Here is a 14,010-nt window from a genome sequence, read left to right as displayed (position 1 = left end):
ATGGCTGCATCAATTTAGTCTTAATTAAATAATGGAATATTGTCCAGTTGAAGACATTCTGCATGTGATTGGGGGATTGAACCATGATGCAAGTTACAGGTAAACCAAATTGTATCCAGCGCCCTGACGATCCCAAAAGCCATATTCCAGTCCTGATATGGTTGATAGGAACCAGGATAACCACTGGGGGCGGAACCTACCTCATGTACGTACCCGACGACCACTGCTGGACAACTTTTTCCCGAAAATGGCGACAGGCAATTCCCAGAACTTCACCTTTGAGACTAGGAACAAGAAAGCAAAATCTCCCAGGGACATCCGCCTGACTCTTGCTTTAACTGTTGAAATGTGACCAAGGCGGAGTAATAAGTTTTTAATGGTAGCTCGGAACTGATGTTGGGAATCGGCATGCTTTCATCCTATCAAAAGGAAAATCTACAAATATACACTGACTCTTCATTGTGCTTTTAAAACGATCCACGATGTTGGAGTTTTGTGGGAACATTGAAGATTTGTAACCCCCCAAGGGGGCAGTGTTATAGTACTGCTATTTTGTCCAATCAATCTGACACTTTTCAGGATGATTAGCTCATGCCAATAAAGCTGATACTATTTCTAAAGTAGTGGGTAAGTATATGCAGCTGCCAAGTAGGCCGGCTTTCACCGCAAACTTCTGATCCCATTGGGTCCCCAGCAAAACCCGGTTAGACACAGAATAAGGACGGGTATGCCAGCTCTGGGTAAGGTACAGATATCACCGGGGAATGAGACTATCTGTTCAGTGCCAATTCACAATGTAAAGGTTGATTTATCTATTGCTTACTCACTGTAAGCAGGTTTACTGTTTGAATCATTTTCCATATTGTTTAGAAATTTGGAAGTAATTTTCAAATGACCATTTCTGAAATGATACAGGCACTTTATATTAAAATATACTACTGACTGAATTATCAAGTGATTTGAGTTCATACATAGACACTAAGACTAAATGTCTTTGCTTTGCGTATGCAGCTTATCTGAATGTGCACTAGTTGATTTGATTTATCTTTGGACGGGGCTGTTAGATGTAAGGAGGAATGTCCGGCTGAACTATTACCTTCAATTAGACATTTGATAGTGAACAGTAATGGTTTATAATTTTAAGACTGTGCCAATGTCCAAATTCAAGGTTAGCTCAATATTAGAAAATGTCAGTGTGGTTTGAAAGCTTTGTGTCATGTTACTATAATTTGGGGACATCATTGCCAACCAGCTACTCATCGCCAACTTTTCTGTTCAAAATGACCATCTGGTTGCTACACTTAATTCTAAATACTGTTAACTACAGCTGTAGGTCGGGCCATTCGATTGGGCACGAAGTTGACGTATGTTTTTTAAAGAGAATACAATATATTGCGGAACTAATCAAAATTTTAGGTAATGTTAATGTTTTTCGCAGCAAAACTTCGAAGACTATTACCTCTTAGCAAAGCTGGCTTTATAAAAATAAGATTGTTTAATTCGCCCATGCCAGGGCTCCTCCATATAAAGTAAGAAAATAATGGGTAGGAAGGGAATCTCGAGTGCAAAGTTTAGAAAGAATGAGCTTTTTGCCAGTGTGGGCTATATATTTACTCAAGCGGGCTACATGAGTTTGATTAGTTTGAGAATTATTTATTTCAAAATTGCTCTTAGGACTTCTAGCCTGCTGAAGGGGGCAAATTATGGCCTCAAATAGGGGACTCCCGCGATATTCAAACCAGAATATAGGTGAGTCCTACTACATTAGTTTGTGTTACTGCTTTGCTGCTACATATTTTAATTGAGGATGTGTATATTGTATACACTTATATACAAGGAGGGAATGGTTTATACTTTATTACAATGGACACTCCACGGCCTCCTACGCTAATGGGAAGGACCTTCTAGGTCCTCCTCACCACCCCAACTGTTGCTTCGGTCACCGAACGTTCTGCCTGAGTTCATCTCCCACATTGCAAGCTCATTCGACAAGCCACTTGCAAATGGGGGTGGAAGGGGAGAGATATTATAGATCGCACTTGCTCGGCTGCATGGACTTGCCATTGCCAGATTTGGAGCACAAGAAGGGACAGTTTACCAGTGCGATCCTGAGCAACCAGAGACTGTGTACCATCTCTGCCAGGAAGATGTCCTTGTGTGCCAAGAGACTGAATGTTACCAAGAATGACTAATGCAGTGGTCAACTGCATCAAAAAGGTTGACCAGTTCATTTACAGAACAAATCTAAATGGTCTTTATCGTCTAAAGATGTTGTACGTCAGTTTAATTTCATTTGTACAATGGGCATCTCTACTGAGCCATGCCCCTTTCAGATAGATCATGTAGTAAAAGAGGAAAGGTGGGATGCTATCCTTCACTAACAATTTGTTCATCGAAACTCATAATAACATATTTGGAGAGGTTGAAGTTACGCCTTTACTTCAGCAATACACTCCCTGACCTCATTTATCCTTCCAAATCCTAACATGGGGGTACGAATAATTCTAAAGTATTTACAGGATTATGGACATCCTCCAATAAATCCGCTATATCCTATTCAAATTGCTACAACAGTAAGGGATGGGTGTGCACGGATTGGAGTGTAAAATTCCCTAAAAGTATCCCCTGTGCTATGCCTATATTTATCAGTTGTCACTATTTCCCTGAAGGAGGGAATGTGTCTCTTTTACCTCTGGCATTCAAACCCTTTGTTGGGTGGTTTGCCACAACCAACTTCATTACGATACACCTAATTGCACTAATATCTTCCCAGTTATTGGATGGGTAGAACCATTCTGCGAGGTCGACCACGATTCTTATCAAGAGACCCACCTCATTAGACTGAATAATTTCCAGCCTTTATGTTTGGACCAAACTATGTAATCAAGGATTACCCAGGTACCTCAGGAAGTCACAAAGATAGGCCCGCTTTTTATTGGGAAGATCCCTCCATTATCTATACTTAACCTGGATATTATTATTCAGTTATAGGAAGGTATCTTGTCCTGAATATAGCAAGTACTCCACGTGTTGTATCTGTAGAAGCATCATTTCCAACTCCTGTTCCCTGTCCAATTACCTGGCACCGAGATTCAAATTCCCGTGTCAAACTTTCAGTTTCTTCTGACTTTTGAGCAGAATGGAAGGATCCAAAGCTTCTATCAAATAGTAAAACTCACTCATTAACATATGCAGCACTTCGTGTTCTTTCCGTTAGAGGGACTTCAGGAGTTATTAATCATCAAAATATTTGTGGACCCACAATTTCATGAAATGAGACAACTGCTGCCTAATAGAAATAAGGGTCTTACTTTCAGAATTGTGCCTATTTACCCAACAAAACCTGCTATGCTCTCGATTACATTATTGTGAAGGAAGGTGGCGTTTGTGTCATAGTCAAAGGGAAGTGCATCATGGGGGTCACTAACTTTATCGAAAACATTATTGGACATACAGATATCATCCGCATTTCTGTCAACCAAATGAATGAAGATGCAGGGTGGGGAGATTGGGGTTTTGGTTTATGGTTTATCAATATGGCTATGTATGCTGCTATTGTTCATTTGCTCATTTTGTTAGCATTGCTATTGATAAGTGTATTATTGCTAAAATATTAATTTCTATTGACAACATTGGTTGCACCCAGAAAATGCGTCTTCTCACTTTTATGATGATGAGGAAGCATCATCGCCTGTCCTTGATTCCTCTTCAGAGGAAGAGAAAGGATTGCAGTCTTTCACTGCCACCGAATTGGATTAATTTGGTCCATGCCTTTATGGTGTGGTCATAGAATGACCAACGCAGGGAATGAGGATCTATAATTTGAATTTAGGCTGTTATCAGTTGCAACAAGGATACGTAGATTTTTATTAACCACGAAATGGCTTTTCAATTTAAAATAACACAACATAATGTCTGAAAGTATGAACTTGACTCTGTGAACTTGTGCTGCTGTTTTGTTGAGTTAAGCTAAATAGAAGATAAGAGATTATAATGGATTTTCATAATATGAATTATAAGACAGTGATTTCGTCTTTGAGGTAACCTTGAACTAGTAAACATGCACATAACAATCTGTTTCCCTTGAAATATCATTGGATTAGCCTGTTGTCAATCATTTCACCTTATTAGATATGATTGGTCTTTTCTTGTAATTAAGGCTGTACTATCTATTAAAAAAAAACGTAAATGTATTTGCACCATTTCTCTACGGAACACAGAAACTTTTAACCTCCATGTTGCCTGGCAAATGTACCCCAGGCTACTTCTATTTATTAATTTATTAAACTGGTAAACTTGCTTTAAACAGATTGTACTCCTAGTCATTCTTTTGTCGAGTCCCAGGACCAAGAGGGCCTGCAACAGGATATAAAGTTTCACTCCAACAGGACCTCCCTGCTCTGATGTCTGGAATGGTAAAGGCACATATCATATACGACTTCTGAACTACCCTACTGACCTGTCCTACTACCTTTAGAGATCTGTTAACAAGCTCCACAAGATATTTTGGTTCCTTTGCCCTTTCTAATGTCATACCATTCATTGAGTACTGCCTTGTCTTGAAACTTGTGACAACGTGTATCACCTACAGGTTTATCAGGGTTAAATTCCACCTGCCATTGATCTGCCCATGTGACCAACCTAACTATTTCTGTTTGTCACCTAAGAATATTTTCCTCACTGTCAAACATCCGATCAATATTTTTGTCATCGCAAACTTATTTATCATCCCCACCCACCCTCATTCCCTACAGCACACACATTCGCACACACACACAACACACTGCGACACACACACACAAACACACATACTGACTCAGATACAGACACAACAGACACACATACACATGGGCGCATGTACATGCACAAACACGCACTCTTCATTATTATTTATGAATATCACCAACAGTAAGGGACACAACATCCATCCCAGTGGTATACCACTGCACTGAACACCAGTCTCCAATTACACATCCAGCCTTCGATCAACACCCTCTGCCTCCTCTGACAGAGCCACTTTTGGAACCAATTTGCTAATTAATTAATTTTGTATGCCATGTGCTTTTACCTTAGTTATTAATCTCCCATGTGCTGCCTTGTCAAATACCTTGCTGAAAACCATATACCCTACCCTCACCAGTTGCCCTACCCTCATCTCCAGACACGGTCAACTACTCGAAAAACTCCACCAGATTTGTAAGCCATTTCATCCCTGTAACAAAGCCACAGTGACTGATCTAGCCTTGCCTCTCAAAATGGAGATCAATTCTCTCCTTCAGAATTTTCTCTAATAGTTTCCCGTGCACTGGGAATCACTGACGTGTAATTCGCAGTGAATCTCCACCACCCTTCTTGAAAAGTGGAAACACATCAGCTGTGCTGAAGTCCTCTGACTAATCGGGTAGCTGAAGAGGAATTAAACATTTGATCACAGTACTTATAATTTCCATCGTCATCTCGTTCGTTACGGCTCCTGCAGACCTCAGGACTTGTCCACTTTTACACTCGCCAAAACTACAGGAGAGAATAGAATCCCTGACAATGTGGAAACAGGCCTTTCTGCCCAATAAGTCCACAACGACCCTCCGAAGGCCAACCCACCTAGGCCCACTCCTTCACCCCATTGCTCTACACCTAGCCCCAACGAATGTCCCAACTTACTCATACTTGAACACTATGGGCAATTTAGCTTGGTCAATTTACCTAACCTGCACATCTTTGGATTTTGGCAGGAAACCAGAGCACTGGAGGATCAAAACATTCCAACGTCCTTTAAGGCTAAGTGAGAGGAAGAATTCTTCATAGAACACTCATAATGTGGAAGAATGAGGCATTTCACACACACATATTCAAGCACACACATAACACATGTAAATTATTCTTCTACCTTTCTACTTAATACATTCCTTTGCACAGGAAAACAGTTCACTCGGCACATCCATGATTCCTTCAGGCTTCCCACTGAACAAATACACGAACCCATCTCAATCAGAGGTAACCGAAATGGTCTCACAATTGTTCACAGTCAATCCAATTAAATGCAATTTTCAGCCCCATTATGTCTACGTTCCCATTTTCCAGAAACCAAATAATGACAAATTAATATTACATTCAATGTTAAATAACAAAACAGAAAACACTTATTTTGGTTATTGGAACAAAAGTATCACGTTTGGGTTCTAAATATTCAGATACTTCCAAAGTATTATGATGGGCTCAGGTCATCTTATCATGATTAGAGTGGTGCTGGAAGAACACAGCAGGTCAGGCAGCATCCGAGGAGCAGGAAAATCGAAGATCCTGGCAAAAGCCCTTCGTCCTGATGACCCACTCTAATCTTGACTCTAATCTCCAACATCTGCAGTACCACCTCTGACAAGTCTTATCATGATGGATTCCGGAACTTCAGTTGAATAAATAATTGGAATTATGTCTCTAATACAGACCATGAAACCATTGTAAATTGTTTTAAAAACCCATTGTTTCCCTAATGTCCTTTACGGAAAGAAATTGACTGTCTGTACCTGGTCTGGGCGACATGTGACTGGTGTGTTTGTTGGAGGACAGCCATTTAATCTCCAGAACGTCACTGCTGGAGTCCCTCAAGACTATGTCTGAGGCCTAACGGTGATTTGTAACTGTATAACTGCCACCCCCTCAATCATAATGTCATAAGTCATAATCCGTTAACACAATTGGTTGTACGACTGATGTGAGATGTCGAGAAGCAAGGCGATCGTTGGGTTCAACTTGCCACCAGCCGTGTCCCTCTCTCTCTCCCTCTCCCTCTCCCTCTCTCTCTCTCTCTCCCCTCTCTCTATCATTGAAAAGCTCTCTGGAACTAGGGTGTTTCCTTCTGTGTCCCTCTGTTCACATCCTAGAAATATTCACCAGAGCATATTTCAGTGGAGATTTCATGAAGATTGAGATACAAGAAATAAAAAAAAGTACAGGAAATGGGAGCAGTGGAGATTATATGGTTCAAACCATTCCAAGTTCAACATCTAGATGGGAAAAACTGATCTGAACAGAGATTGGAGAACAATGCTTCTGCTGATTCTTGAGAATTATGGACATTATATAAGAAAGGTTCAGCGTCTTCAAATTAGACTTTCTCTATATTTGAAAGGTCTATCATATTCTTTCCCTTATTCCTGCGGAGCTCTGTGATAAATTATAATACAAGGTTAAGGTTAGTGGCACTGGCATCGCAGGATCGATCCTTTAAAATAACTTCACAATCATCACAGACACAATATCCCAACATGTGCTCCTGGCAGCTGAGACTTACTGGTGGCAGCTTATATTCATAATTTTACAGGACTTTGTAAAATAACTCCACACAGACTGATATCCCATCATCACGCCACCTTTTATTTACATGGGGCAAGTAGGTGACACTGCTCCTTTTCCCTCAGAACCAGGTCTCAGAGCTTCAGGACACCTGACACTCGTTTTCTTTTATCTGTCAGCTAGGGCTCCCTGCTTGTACCAGATTAACAACCCCAATCATGGGACTTATATTCTCTGAGGTCCACCTGCCTGACCTCAGTATAACCACGACACGTGGGTTCTTAAGACATAACTTCCAATTTTGCAGATGACATGCAAATTGAACAGGGAGGCAGTGAACAGGGAAGACAATCAAAGCAGACTTTAGGAGGATACAGACAGGAACTGTTTGCAGGTAGTCGGAGGATGAAAGTGCTCCACTGTCTTCCTGATGTTTTCTCAGCAGAAGAGTCAGGAGGACTTCTGAGAGAGAGAGATCGTGTGAGAGATAGAAAGAGAGATTCCTTTGCGCTGTCTTTGTCGTTTCTCTCTCAGTGCTTCCTCGAAGTGTTTCCACTTAAAGATGTGTCATCAGGGAGGCAAGTTGTGGGTGAAGGTCATTAGAATCGATAGGAGGTGCCCTGGCCCATGTTTGATTTGATGCAATGAAACTTTATTGGGGCAGGAGTCAATGATACATATTGCATTTTTGCATCTCTCTTCCACAATGCTGCTCAGAACCAAGCTGTTCCAGGATACCTAGAGCACTGGTTTTTATCTGGCAATGGGGAAAATTTCCCAAGATGGGCGAGTTGTTGGAGGGAATCCTGAGGGATAGGATTTACATGTATTTGGAAAGGCAAGATAGTTAGCATGGCTTGATGAGTGGGAAATCATGTCTCACAAACTTGATTGAGTTTTCTGAAGAAATCACAAAGAGGACTGATGAGTGCAAAGCAGTGGATGTGATCTATAAGGACTTCAGTAAGACATTTTACAAGGTTCCCCGTGGTAGACTTGTCAGCCAGGTTGGGTCACATGGAATACAAGGAGAACTCGCCATTTGGTTACAGAGCTGACTTGAAGGCAGAAGATAGATGGTGTTGGGACAGTGCTGCTTTTCAGACTAGAGGCCTGTGACCAGCGGTGTGCCACAGAGATCGATACTCATTCCACTACTTTTCATCATTTATATAAATGATATGGATGTGAACGTAGGGGGTATATTTAGTAAGTTTGCAGATGGCACCAAAGTTGGAGGTGTAGTGGACAGCGAAGATGATTACCTCAGTGTACAAATGGATCTTGAATGCACGGGACAACGGGCTGAGGAGTGGCAGTTTGAGTTTAATTTAGATAGATATGGGGTGCTGGATTTTGGAAAAGAAATCATAGCAGGACTTATACTCTTAATGGTTATGTCTTATGGAGTGTTGGTGAACAAAAAGACCTTGGAGTGCAGGTTCATAGTTCCTGGAAAATAGAGTCACAAATGGATAGGATAGGATAGTAAAGAAGGCGATTGTTATGCTTTCTTTTATTGTTCGGAGCCTTGTGTATAAAAGTGGTGAGGTCATGTTGTGGCTGTGCGGGACATTGGTTTAGCCACTATTGGAATATTTCATACAATTCTGGTACACGTACAGTATTCAAAAGACATCTGAATGGATATATGAAGAGGAAGGTTTTGGAGGTATATGCTGGACAAGTGCAGGCAAATGGGACTAGATTACGTTGGGATATCTGGACGGCAACATGGACGACTTGGACTGCAGGGTCTGCTTCTGTGCTGTACATCTCTTAGACTCTAAGTATCATTAGCAGGAAATCCTCAACCTAACCATTTGCCACCTTATTTGTCGACTCTCCAGGGTTACCAAAGTGATGGAAAGGTTCGCTATTAAGCGATAATTCCAAAGTTAGGACATGTTCAAAGGCGGTTAGTATGGTTTCAACCAAGGGTCACTTGCCTCCTGACCTCATAAAAACGTTTGGTGCAGGCATAGTAAAAGAGAGGGATTCCAGAGGTGAGGTGAGAGTGACTAAACTTGACACAAGGGTAACATTTGACTGAATATGGCATCAAGGAGTCTTACCCTTCATCAAGGTAGTGTCATTGGCCCAACCATCTTCAGTTGCTTCATGAATCACCTTTGTTCCATCAAGTCGGACACTCACTAATGATTGTAAAACATACAGCACAATTGTGAGTGATAGAGTATAGAGACTTCCAGCACGGAAGCATATCATTTCGTGAAACTCGTCCATGCCGACCAGATAGCTTAACATAATCTAGTTCCATTTGCCAGCACTTGGCCCATATCTCTTCAACCCATCCTATTCATATACCCATCCAGATTTATTTTAAATGCTGCAATGGTAACAGTCCCCCCACATCCTGTGACAGCTTATTCCATAGATGCACCACTCTTTTCATGAAATATTTGTTCCTTAGGTCCCCTTTGTATCTTTCCCCTCTCGTCCTAACCCCTGTATCCTCTAGTTCTGCACTCCCGCACTCCAGGGAAAAGATCCTGTCTGTTTAGCTTATCCAAGCCCCTCATGATGTTATAAACTTCTATAATGTCACCCCTCAGTTTCTGATGCATCAGCCAAAGCAGCCCCAGCCTATTCAGCCTCTCCCTATTGCTCAAGTCCTCCAATCCTGGCAACATCCTTGTAAATCTTTTCTGAACCCTTTCAAGTTTCACAAAATACTTCCGAATTGTATGCAAAATTCTAAAAGTAGCCTAACTAATGTCATATACAGCTCAACATGACCCCCCAACCCCCATATTCAGTGCATTGACCAATAAAGGAAAACACACCAAACGCCTTCTTTACCTTCCTATCTACCTGCGAGTCTACTTTCAAGGACTGTTCAATTCCTGACGCAGTCCATGTCCAAATGGTGCAAGACCAGGACAATATGCAAGCTTGGGCTGATAAATGGCAAATAATGTTCACACCACACGAGTACAGTCAGGAGAGAATCCACCTCTTGATCACTGTGCTTCAATAGCATTGTCGCTATTAAATTCTTTATTATCAACAACCTGACAGTTACCATTGACTAGAAACTGAACAGGTGCATTGATACAATTAATGTTGCTCCAAGAGCAGTTCAGGTGCTCGGAATCCTGCAGAGAGTAACTCACCTCCTGACACCCCTATCTGCCAGAGCCTGGCCATCATCTCCAAGGTGGGAGCATGATGGATCACTCTCCATTTGCTTGGAATGAGTGCACCTCCAACAACACTCAAGAGGACTGACATTCTCCAGAACAAAGCAGTTCCTTGATTGCCACCACAACCACAAACATTAATTCTTTATATCTCTTCTGTTCAATGTGCAATGTGACATCTCCTGCAGGTTCTCACTTTGCTTTGGAGCAATATTCTGGGCAGATTCTTTTATGTATTTGTCCACCTCTAGTCTACTGGAACTCTCCAACGGGGAGAAGCATGGATGGAGATTCAGTGACTTTGATATTGGGTAGGTGTAAATGGCGGAACTGTCGGTGGATGTAATTCAGGGTGATGAAGAAGCACAAGGAAGGACCATTAGATAAGGGCCATGGCAGGTGTGCAAAACTGGGAAAGTGTACATTTGGTGAATTAAACATCTGTCTGTGTCAGGCTGAAATAAGAAAGATATATAAACCAGACATCAGTAATAAAGAAGTATAAGTAGTCATCTCTTTACATGATCACAGACACATACACACACGCATAATAACAAAATTCAGCACTTGATGTCTTTCTGAAATAAAAACAGTAATATTGTCCAATGGATTTCTTTTTTCTTGGTGTGAAAAATAAAAGATACACACATGGACTATTGATGTCAACTCGAATTCTGTGTTTTGTACCTTATAGGCAATGTCCATGACACACAGAGATACTTGCATGGTCTTGGCAGACTCAACATGCACAGACATTAGAGTGTTGAGAAGATTTATCAAACATTCCTTAATAAAGAAAATTAAAGACTCTTTGAACTCAGAACACAGCATTTCAACCAGAAGGAACAATTAGCTAGTCAGCTTCATCTTTAGTTGCTTGTTCCCCCAAATAAATTTCAGATAACAGAAACACTGTCTATCTCGTCCCTGTTCAAAGAAACCCAGCAGCGTCCTAAAGCAGAGCCTGGTCTTCAGTTCTCTCGGACTTTCCCTGCCATTGGCTCCAGACCTCATTCCATTGGGACCATGTGGTGGTTGGTGTGCAGGGAACACTCCAAATTAAAGGGATCCACAAACAGGCAGCTTCCATCTCAACGCTGCCCCACGCGCAAATCAATCTGCGAGCTGGAAAATTCGGAACCTGATGGATAACATTAACACCAATAGACCTGAATAATTCACTGCTGCCATTGCCCAGCATCACAACACTGACATCGTCGCTGTGAGTGGGATATGACTGGCAGGAGAAAGGCCACTTCTGGACACAATGCAGGAGACAGAAGACTCATTCCACACCATCCTCAAACTATCACTATCCCGCTGAAGGAAGTGTTTCTCAGGCGACATGATGGTGACCAAGATACCTGAGTCACAGAGTGCCCACAACATCTGATCCACCCTAAACCCCTTCCCAGTCAGCAACTATGTGGAGACCCTTGGCCTCTTGACCAGGAAACCCCAAGATTGGCTCAGTGAGGATAATCAGGAGATCCAAGATCTCCAAGACTGCAAAGGTGAGGTAGTCCTGAAACGGCAGCTCCACCATAACTCCAGCAAATGGAAACAAGCAGAGACGCAACTGAAGGCCGAGGTGAAACAAAGTAGCTGTGACCGAAAGAGTAGATGGTGGGTAGAGAAAGTCAGCAGGAGAGTTCCTTGATTGCCACCACAACCACAAACATTAATTCTTTACATCTCTTCTGTTCAATGTGCAATGTGACATCTCCTGCAGGTTCTCACTTTGCTTTGGAGCAATATTCTGGGCAGATTCTTTTATGTATTTGTCCACCTCTAGTCTACTGGAACTCTCAAAAGGGGAGAAGCATGGATGGAGATTCAGTGACTTTGATATTGGGTAGGTGTAAATGGCGGAACTGTAGGTGGATGTAATTCAGGGTGATGAAGAAGCACAAGGAAGGACCATTAGATAAGGGCCATGGCAGGTGTGCAAAACTGGGAAACTGTACATTTGGTGAATTAAACATCTGTCTGTGTCAGGCTGAAATAAGAAAGATATATAAACCAGACATCAGTAATAAAGTAGCATAAGTAGTCATCTCTTTACATGATCACAGACACATACACACACGCATAATAACAAAATTCAGCACTTGGTGTCTTTCTGAAATAAAAACAGTAATATTGTCCAATGGATTTCTTTTATCTTGGTGTGTAAAATAAAAGATACACACATGGACTATTGATGTCAACTCGAATTTTGTGTTTTGTACCTTATAGGCAATGTCCATGACACACAGAGATACTTGCATGGTCTTGGCAGACTCAACATGCACAGAAATTAGAGTGTTGAGAAGATTTATCAAACATTCCTTGATAAAGACAATTAAAGACTCTTTGAACTCAGAAGACAGCATTTCAACCAGAAGGAACAATTAGCTGGTCAGCTTCATCTTTAGTTGCTTGTTCCCCCAAATAAATTTCAGATAACAGAAACACTGTCTATCTCATCTCTGTTCAAAGAAACCCAGCAGCGTCCTGAAGCAGAGCCTGGTCTTCAGTTCTCTCGGACTTTCCCTGCCATTGGCTCCAGACCTCATTCCATTGGGACCATGTGGTGGTTGGTGTGCAGGGAACACTCCAAATTAAAGGGATCCACAAACAGGCAGCTTCCATCTCAACGCTGCCCCACGCGCAAATCATTCTGCGAGCTGGAAAATTCGGAACCTGATGGATAACATCAACACCAATAGACCTGAATAATTCACTGCTGCCATTTCCCAGCATCACAACACTGACATCGTCGCTGTGAGTGGGATATGACTGGCAGGAGAAAGGTCACTTCAAGAACAAGGTGGCAGATCCACTTTCTTCGTGAAACGCAAACACAGATCTTCATGGGACCGGCTTCACCATAACAAAGTAACTAGTCAGACATTCCAACAAATCCCCTCTGGGGTAAATGAGCTCCTCATGATCCTCTGACACATCCTGTGCCAGAAGCAGCATCTCACAGCTGTCAGTGCCTCTGCCCTGAATCTAGACACAATGCATGAGACAGAAGACTCATTCCACACCAGCCTCAAACTCGCTATCCTGCTGAAGGAAGTGTTTCTCAGGCCGGGCCTCACAGCCGGCCTGATGGTGACCAAGATACCTGAGTCACAGAGTGCCCACAACATCTGGTCCACCATAAACCCCTTCCCAGTCAGCAACTGTGTGGAGACCCTTGACCTCTCGACCAGGAAACCCCAGGACTGGCTCATTGAGAATAAGCGGGAGATCCAAGATCTCCAAGACTGCAAAGGTGAGGTAGTCCTGAAATGGCAGCTCGACCATAACTCCAGCAAATGGAAACAAGCAGAGACGCAACTGAAGGCCGAGGTGAAACTAAGAAGCCGTGACCTAAAGAATAGTTGGTGGGTAGAGAAAGTCAGCAGGAGAGTCCGTGACTCATTGACAGCCACAATGTGTACGGCTTCTTCAGCTCAATGAAATCCACCTACAGCCCGAGTACACAGGGAGTGACCCCACTGAGAGCCAAGCACAGAGAGTCCCTCACCAAAGACCAAGAGGCACTCAGCACTCGCTGGAG

The sequence above is a fragment of the Chiloscyllium plagiosum genome, unplaced genomic scaffold (assembly GCF_037043375.1).
Source record: "Chiloscyllium plagiosum isolate Xiang-an unplaced genomic scaffold, Cpla_swu_hap1 HiC_scaffold_40, whole genome shotgun sequence".
Taxonomy (NCBI): Eukaryota; Metazoa; Chordata; class Chondrichthyes; order Orectolobiformes; family Hemiscylliidae; genus Chiloscyllium; species Chiloscyllium plagiosum.
The sequence above is the reverse complement of the archived record's forward strand: the minus strand, read 5'-3'. Positions refer to the sequence as shown.